Genomic DNA, 9,046 nt, shown 5'->3' on the forward strand with positions numbered 1-9,046 from the left:
TGAGCCGCAGGTCCATTTCACGAAGGCTTGGGGAAGGTTTCTTCCAGGTCCTGTATCAGGGTCTTAGCCTCATGAGACTTCACCACAATGTCGTTGACAAAGGCCTCAGCATTTCTCCCGAGCTGCTGGCCCAAGGCCATATGCATCAGTCACTGAAAGGTTGCCCCCGCGTTGCGCAACCCAAATGGCATGCATGTGTAGCAGTACACTCCTCATGGGGTCAGGAAGTCCGTCTTATCCCCGTCTTCTATCACCATCTTGATTTGGTGGTAGCCCGAGAAGTCATCCAGGAAGCACAATAGATCGCACTCAGCGGTGGAGTCGACGATTTGGTCGATACGGGGGAGCGGGAACGAATCCTGAGGGCAGGCCTTGTTGAGGTTGGTGAAGTCGATGCACATGCACTCCTTTCCTCCCTTCTTCGGCACAACAACAGGGTTTGCCATTCATTCAGGGTAGCGGACCTCGCGAATGACACCTGCAGCTTCCAGCTTGCGGGTTTCTTGGATGATGAAGGCCTGCTTCTCAGTGGACTACCGCCTTGCTTTCTGCTTCACGGGGCACACATTGGGGCACACATTCAGGTGATGCTCGATCACTTGCCTTGGGACCCCTGCTAGCTGCTTGGGTTCCCACGCGAACACCTCCTTGTTCGTGCGCAGGAATTTAACTAGAGCCTCCTCCTGGTCAGGGTCGAGATTGGCACCTATGGTGAAGGTGGCGCCGGAGGATCCGTCCTCATCAGCTGGTACCTGCTTAGTCTCCACCTTGTCCTGGGTGAACAACTGCTTCTTCTTGGTTGGCGCAGCCCCCTTGGCCTTGGGGGTGTCAGCGCTGGTGGGCTGCGCCACTACGGTTGTCTTGAACGCGAACTTGAGCGCCTGCAGAGCATCTTTTGTATCTCCAGCTACGGTGAGGACGCCGCTGCTCTCGGGCATCTTCATGAGGTTGTAGGCCGGGTGAGTCGCTGCCATGAACTGGGCCAAGGCAGGGTAGCCGAAGATGGCATTGTACGGGAGGCCGATGCGGGCGATGTCAAAGTTGACCAACTCCGTGCGGAAGTTGTCGTGGGTGCCAAAGGTCACCAGAAGGCGGATCTGCCCTAGGGAGCCGGTTGAACTGCCTCCGACGCCCGAGAAGGGCTTGCTGGGCCCGAGTCGTTCCAGCGGCACGTGGAGGAGGCTGAAGGCCTCCACCGAAAGCACGTTGAGGCTGGCACCATCATCGATGAGGGTCCTGGTGATGGCCACCTGGCAGATGGTGGGCGTGCAAAGCATCGGGAGCGCACCCGACCAGGCAGTGTAGACGGGGTGATCGTCAGAGCTGAAGGTCAGGTCGGCCTTGGGTGCTGCCCAACCCGGAGGAGCCTCGTGCTGCGTAAGGGCGGCGCTGATCTGGCGGACGAATAGCTTGACGTGGCGGCCCGAGGGTGGCGCCTGCGAGCCGCCCAGGAGAGCTACGATGACCGGGGGTGCCGGCGCAGCGTAGGGCGAGGACGAGGTCGCGTAGCTCCTCCCAAGAGGCCACAGAAGTTGTTGGTAGGTGGAGCAGCCACATGCGCGGAACACTGATGAGGGCCATGGGAAACCAGTTAGCCATGACCCTGTCATCGCCCCCGGCCTTGAAGACGGCCTCCTCATATGCCAGCAGGAAAGCTAGCAGCTCCATCGCGCCATCGTAGCATGGCGGCATCTCTGGCTTGAACTTGTGCAGACATTGCACCTGTCGCAAGGCGGGGGCCAAGGCTCGGAGCCCCCTGGCCCCAGTGTTGGCGTCGGTCGCTAGAGCGGGCGGTGCGCTGTCGGCCATGAGAGCAAAGCGCGGTGTTGATGGAGAGCCGGTCGACGGAAGAGAGAGCTCCGGCGCACCCCTACCTGGCGTGCCAAATGTCGGATATCGGATTCCGGCAAGACCCTTAAGGTTCGAACTCTGGGGTGCGCGCGAAGATCTTCCCCCTACCGATCCACGTCCCAACGCCTCGTTGTGAATCTAAGCTACTCGATGAACAACACAAGGGACACAGGGTTTATACTAGTTCGGGCCACCGTTGTGGTGTAATACCCTACTCTAGTTTGTGGTGTGGTGGATTGCCTCAGGGGATGATGATGAAGAGTACAAAGGAAGAACAACCTCGTGAGAGGTGTTCTTGAGCTGGGGTGGTGTTCTACTTGGGTGGATTTGATCGTCTCTCGATCAGATGAGGTCTCCCTCCTACTGTGGTGACTATCTCTATTTATAAAGGCCCTGGTCCTCTTCCCAAATATTGAGTGGGAAGGGAGCCAACAACGGCCATTTTGAAGGGGAACAACTAGTACAAGTTATCCTGACTAAAGTTGGTCTTCGACAGCCAAAGGCACTGGCGATGACGCTGTCTTAGGCTCCAGGGTGACCTCCATCCTGCCGCTCTGCTGGTCTTGGTCTCGTTGCACTGAAATGGTAACCTTTGCTTGATGCCTCGGTACTCCGCGCATGCGCTTGCCCCCTTTGCACCAAAGAGGAAGCAAGGACACTGCGCAGGCTGGCACCCGCCTGGCGCCTGCCTGGTCTCGATCGTCACGGCTTGCGTCATGTGTACCTCGCGAGGTACCCCTGCCTTGATCTCTCCGCCTCCTCGCGAGCCAGCCTGGTGAGGCCGCCCCTGAGGAAGCCTTGCATCGTCCGCCCCGTGAGGCTTGGCCCCTCGCGGGGGTCTTGAGCTTGGGTTGATGAAGACGGACCGTATTGGGCCTCCCCTTGAGCCACGCCGCAGGCCGCAGGCAGGCAAGTCTGGGGACCCCCATTCCCAGAACGCCGACACCCACATATCTGGTAGATAGTATCCTTGAGATCCTTGTGGTACACTTCTCCAATGCGTCCCATAGTGATGTGGTCTGCCATGCTCTTTCCTAGACTCCAGGTGGGTGCATCAAAGGAAAACTCTATGGGCTTAGTGACTGGCATGAACGTCCTTCCTGGAACTTGAACTCGAATCATCCAATGCTCCTCTTCTGGTAAAGTGGCGATGTAGGTCTCGGTGAAGCTTGGTATTCCGATGTTCAGGTATCTAGTGACTTCCTTCAAGTGTCGTCCAAAAGGTGTATCTTCATCCGGTTGCGTGAACTTGTTCCTTGCATCCGCCATCCTATAGAGTAGAAAAGGGAGAGGAGTCAGAAATGAGAAGAGAGTAGTGATCTAGGGATTTAGCTTAGTGGTCGTGTCATACAGTTAGCGTGTGCTCTGATACCATCTTGTAGTGACCAGACCACAAACAGTCTAGTCTCTGTGCATCAGTGTCATCCCTGGATCGGTAATGCCGACACGCACAGTACTTGAGGATTTATAACAGAGTAGCAATCACACACTTATTACATCGAATGTCTCAAAAGAGAACTTATTACAATATATGGCTTAAGGCCATCTAAAATCGATAACAGCGGAAGGCTTGGAAGATAAAGTGAGTCCATCAACTCCAACGGCATCACTAAGTGAAAGACAATGACCTATGGCACCTTACTCGTCGTTTGAAAAGTCTGCAACATGAACGTTGCAGCCCGAAACGGGTCAGCACATGGAATATGCTGGCAATGTAACACATAGAGGAATGAACAAAATAAATGCTACCACTACATGCATATATGGCTGGTGGAAGGCTCTACGGTTACAGTTTTGCATAAAGCCAACTTTTCCCTACAACAAAGGAATAAATTTTATTTAACTATCATGGTGGTTGTTAAACATTGAGAAGGTTCCTCCAACACAATCCCAATTAAGCATCATCATTAAAGCCAATCAAATTATATTAAGAGTGATGAGATCAACTTGATAATCCAAGAACTAGATACTCAAAACATCCATAACCGGGGACATGGCTAACCATGATTAGTTTGTACATTCTGCAGAGGTTTGCGCACTTTTCCCCACAAGACTCGAATACATCCATGGTCGGAGAAACGAGACACAGTCTTTCTGAAAAAATAACTCTTTACTCTGGGTGGATAGTTACACCTACTTTCCCCTACATCTGCTAGCCCACTACTAAAAGAGGTCTTGCAACTTACTCAACTATGCTAGAGCCCATAATAGCTTGTGGCTGCACACGGAAGTTTCTAGCATGAATAATCTTATGATCCCTTTGAGCCTGGGTGGCAGACCGTAGGATGATCACACGGGTACTTCGGGATATCCTAGGACAACACTGGTTTCTCCAGGTGCCCTGACAACCACTGGGTACTCCAGGGTGCCTCAAGCAATCCACCCAGATGTGTATTTAAAGTAGCCACCTTAAGTTAACCATTAATATAACTCTCGCATCTGTCATGAATCACTCGAACCAAACCAAGCCTACAAGCATAGCATAGCAATATAAGCATAACGTAGAAGTAACTCCCAATGTTTGATAGTAAACAGGGTAATAGGTTCTACCTCATCATCTACTTCCCAAAACCCACATGTTAATCAGATCCTAACCATGCAATTGTTTGAGGATTGATCTAATGCAATAAAATTGGGTAGTAAAGAGGTATGATCAATGTGTTACTTGCCTTGCTAATGTTCCGTGAAACCTAGAGAGTCGTAGTAGCACACTTCGCACTCCGGGTACTCTATCGCAAACAAACAAAGCATACAATAAGCACTCAACTAGAAGCACGGGTAAAACTCAAATAAGAGAATCTAACCAGAAAGTTCAACTTAAGAACTCTGGTTTGCAAAAAGAATCAAATCAAACGAAGCAACGAAACTCAACTGCGAAAAAAAAGATTCGTTTACTAATCTGGACTAAAGTAAAACTTTACAGTACCAAAATCTTGTTCAAGTTAGTTAACAGAAAGAGGGCTTCGAGACGAAGATCTAGGCGCTTGAATCGCCTAATTCCGATAAACGAGCGAAAAAATAAACTAAAACGAAAATCAGGGCAAAAATCACGATCGAAAATAATCGCAGAAAAACCCTGGAAAAAGAAAACTGACGAACAGGCTAACGATCGAACGTTCGCTGTCTGCGGCTAACGGGTGAACAAAGTTCATTAAAACGAACGTTCGGACGAACGTCCGCTATTTAGTTAAACCGATAAAATAAAGTCGATCTAATAAAAACGCATCTAGGTTTTCGAATAAAACTGAACTATTTTTAAAATAAAACCGATGGCTACCTCGGCTAGCGTGACAGCGGCGGCGGCGATGGGCAACTTCGGCGAGGGCAGCGTCCTGCGGCGGCGGGCGGGGTCGGCGGCGACGGGCGGCGGGGTCGGCGGCGACGGGCGGCGGGGTCGGCGGCGACGGGCGGCGGGGTCGGCGGCGACGGGCGGCGGGGTCGGCGGCCGGCGGCGGCGGCAGGCGAGTCGTGGAGGCGGCGGCGGCGTTTGCGGTGCGGCTAGGGTTAGGGTTCGGGCGGCGGGGCGAGCTGGCGGGGTCGGCGTCCCAGGCGGACACAGCCCGGTAAGGCGGTTTCCCTTTTTTTTAAATAATTCCGTGCACAGAAAAACAAAGAAAAGAAATACTAAACGGACTCCAAAAATCCTGAAATAAATTTTCCCCGTCCTCTAAAAATATAGCAGACAACGTGAACATTTATTTGGGCCTCTAATGCAATTTTGAAGAACGCATTTTCCTAATTCAAATAAAATAGCGATAAAACTCCGAATAAAATTCTTATTTGATTTTAATATTTAACCTCCAATATTTCTTTATTTTGGGGAAATCATTTTATCCCCTTTCTTTTATTTTCATATTGGAAATATTCGAAGCGAAAAATAAATAAAATCAAACGATCCTCTTTTCAGAATTTGAGAAAACTCGAATGTGAAAATAACGAAATCCCCAACTCTCTCCGTGGGTCCTTGAGTTGCGTAGAATTTCAAGGATCAAGCCAGAATGCAATAAAATATGATATGCAATGATGATCTAATGTATAACATTCCAAATTGAAAATTTGGGATGTTACATGTACTCAACATCTAGCCCAGCGACCCACTCATCATCTGAGTTTTCGAACATGCCCTTGAAGCGAGCAAGGCATCCTTTCACCATCGCGAAAGAACGGGTGTAGATGACATCAAACTCATGGCCGGTGATGGTTCTAACCTTGTACTCACCACCGATCATGGAGATTTGGGACGCCATGGATTTGGGAGGAGGGTTAGGATTGGTGGAACTGCCGAAATGTGAAAGGACGGGACAACTAGGAGCGAACCGCCGTAATATTAAAGGACGTGCAGGGACGAGTAGGAGCGAACTGCCAGCGTGCGAACGGCAGGGTAGTGGCTTTCCATTCTCCCATGATACGGGCTTCCGAGAGCCCTTGGATCTGAGATCGAACGGTTGCATGGCGTGATTCTAGACCTATGGGTGAATATCCTATCGTGGAGGGTTATTCTGTAAATTTTCAGCAACTTAGCATGTGACCGTTCGATCTCAGATCCAAGGGCTACCAGCAGCCCGTATCATGGTCGCGCATACCACGTCCGTCACGTCGCTCGCGCGGTCGCGCCCTTGGAGATTTAACACAGTGCGTTAGGCTATCTGATGTTGGCATGTCATACATAGTCATCACTTATACTACAACAAGGTTAGCTATAAGGTTGGCTATAAGTGTATTTTTTTACTTCTCTCTATCTCTTTCTTCGTACTCGTATTTATTGCATGTGCCAAGGAGTGACCTCTTCCAATGAAATGGTTCTTAGATGAGGTGCTAAGGGCATTAAATTACTTAGCAATAAAGTCCCCAATGCATAGGTGCTTATTAGTTTTTTGTTGCTAAGTTTTCTTCATTTAATTAGCTATAGACTCAAAATTCTCTTTTCACCTAGGTACACGCGCTTAGCACCATTTATTCCTTGGGTCACCAAACTAGTCTCTCTCTTCTTAACTAACTTGCCTCATCAGTATATGCCTATGTGGCAAGCTTAGCACCTGTAGGAGCAAGTATGTACTACAATAGTGGGTTATAAGCCCGCTTTACATGGCAATTTTGCATATGTGGAGGAAAGAGGCAAGGAAAAAGTGGAGAAGTTGGCTCTCATGCAAGAGCCAGCCTCTACTACATGGTGGAGCATTGGGAGAGGCACATGTATGGAGGTGGTCAGGAATCGGGAGACTCATGCCGATCATAGCGTCGAAGTTAAAATGATAATGGCAAGTCAAATCACAAGGCCCCACCTATCCAGCAGTAACTCGCTATCAAATCACACAACCCTACGTTTGCAGCAGCCTACTCCCTCATCTTCTCGCGTCTCTGTCGAACTGACTAGACGGAACTGCCCTGCCTACCGCGCAGGAAAAGCCCCGCCCTCGACTTCTAAATAGTACAATATACTCCCTCCGTCTAGGTGACCAAGGTGAAGAGGAAAACGAGATAACTTAATGTTTATTTGCTAAGGCTTGTTGTAATGGTAGTATCATAGCTAGTATCATGCATGCCAACTAGGCAATTTTGATGAGGTGTCATAGAATTAAATGAAGAAAGAGAGAGTTGAGTATCATATCTTGATACCATATCATAATAAATGCTATGCTACTATGTGTCATACATGGCAATAAATAAAGTACTACATGATACTAATATATGATACTAAGCATTATTAATATCATTGCGTGCAACAGACTAACCACTGCATGTCATATTTGATAGTCTCAAGTCATTAAAAGCATACAAGCCCCACATCTCTTATTGGTTGATTCCTCTATTTATGTCAAAAAATAAGAAACAACGTGAGAGTTAATACACTGCGCCTATGTGTTTACTATTTGGTTTTCGTAAGATGACTTACTCACCTAGACGGAGGGAGTATTCGATTTGATAGCGGGCGGCGCAATTCCTGATACGGCTTTAATGCAGACGAGGGAGGGAGTAGCGGTTCCTAAAATGTTGAATGGCCAATGCATCCTCCTTCAATTAATGCATGAGGGAAGTAATGGGAGGAGGTCCGGGAAAAGAGGTTGCATGATGTGAATGCAACGCGGTTTGCCCTCATATAAAGGCGCCCCTCCATTCCAATGCATCTACCACATCGTACGCACCTAAGCATTTGCCTACGCACCTACACTAAGCGCAAAAGAGCTCACTCTAGACCCATGGCGATGATAAGCGCGAGCGGACAGCGGTTGTGCCAGATGGTCCACGACGCCGGCCTGCGGCATGGAGCCGAGGATCATCTCCAGACGGTGTTGGAGACCCGCTGGTGGATGGCCGCCGTCGAGGCCAACTATGACTCTCAGTTGGACCAGATGATTGTTGCCACCAGCAACAAGTTCACCGTCCTCAAGAAGCTCGCGGATGACATCGCCGTACTCCTCCATCCCGCGCGCCCGGGCTCCTCATTCCTGCCACCCTAATCGGCCTCCATGGCCAGAACCTCTTTCAAGCACTGGTGGCCCTGCAACTGCCCGCCGACGCCACGAAGAATGTCCACCTAGAGGTTGCGCTCGCCGCGAGGAACCTCGCCCTGCAAGAATTCATCGACCTACACATCCACGTGTACAAGCAAATCGTGTACATAGGTATCTACAAGGCCAGTGAGGACGCTACGACGTTGGCCTTCCTCAACCGGCTGGAAGCCTTGGATGCCATTTCTGAGAAGCACCTGGACCTCGCCACAAAAGCCGCCGCTCCTTAGCCGCCGGTCGGTGGCCCGAAGCACTAAGTTGAGGAGGAGGAGGTCATACATTGATGGATGCATCTTTCTTCTTGCCTTCTGTAACCACCACTGCGATCGCATCATCGTGGCCTTAATTCTTATTGTGTTTTTGCATTCTCGTTCCAGTCGATACCGACATGTGTGATCCCTTTGCTTAATTATATGCATCACTCTAACTAGTACTCCATCCGTCAATTTATAAGTTGTGCTTACCTTTTCCATCAACTTCGTGCAATGCACGGGTATCTTGCTAGAAACACTAGAACATGTCGGACCGCATGAGACCAAACCGATGATGCGCCAACCTAGCTACTACTTACCCTGCTTATCTGGCGGAAATAGCCCCTCCCTAGCGTTTCCAATCATTATTTCTGTCTATCGATCGTGCCAAGGAGCGGAACCAAATGTTACAATTTATCCATGTTTCTCTACTCC

This window comes from Triticum aestivum, chromosome 6B, assembly GCF_018294505.1.
Source record: "Triticum aestivum cultivar Chinese Spring chromosome 6B, IWGSC CS RefSeq v2.1, whole genome shotgun sequence".
Classification (NCBI taxonomy): domain Eukaryota; kingdom Viridiplantae; phylum Streptophyta; class Magnoliopsida; order Poales; family Poaceae; genus Triticum; species Triticum aestivum.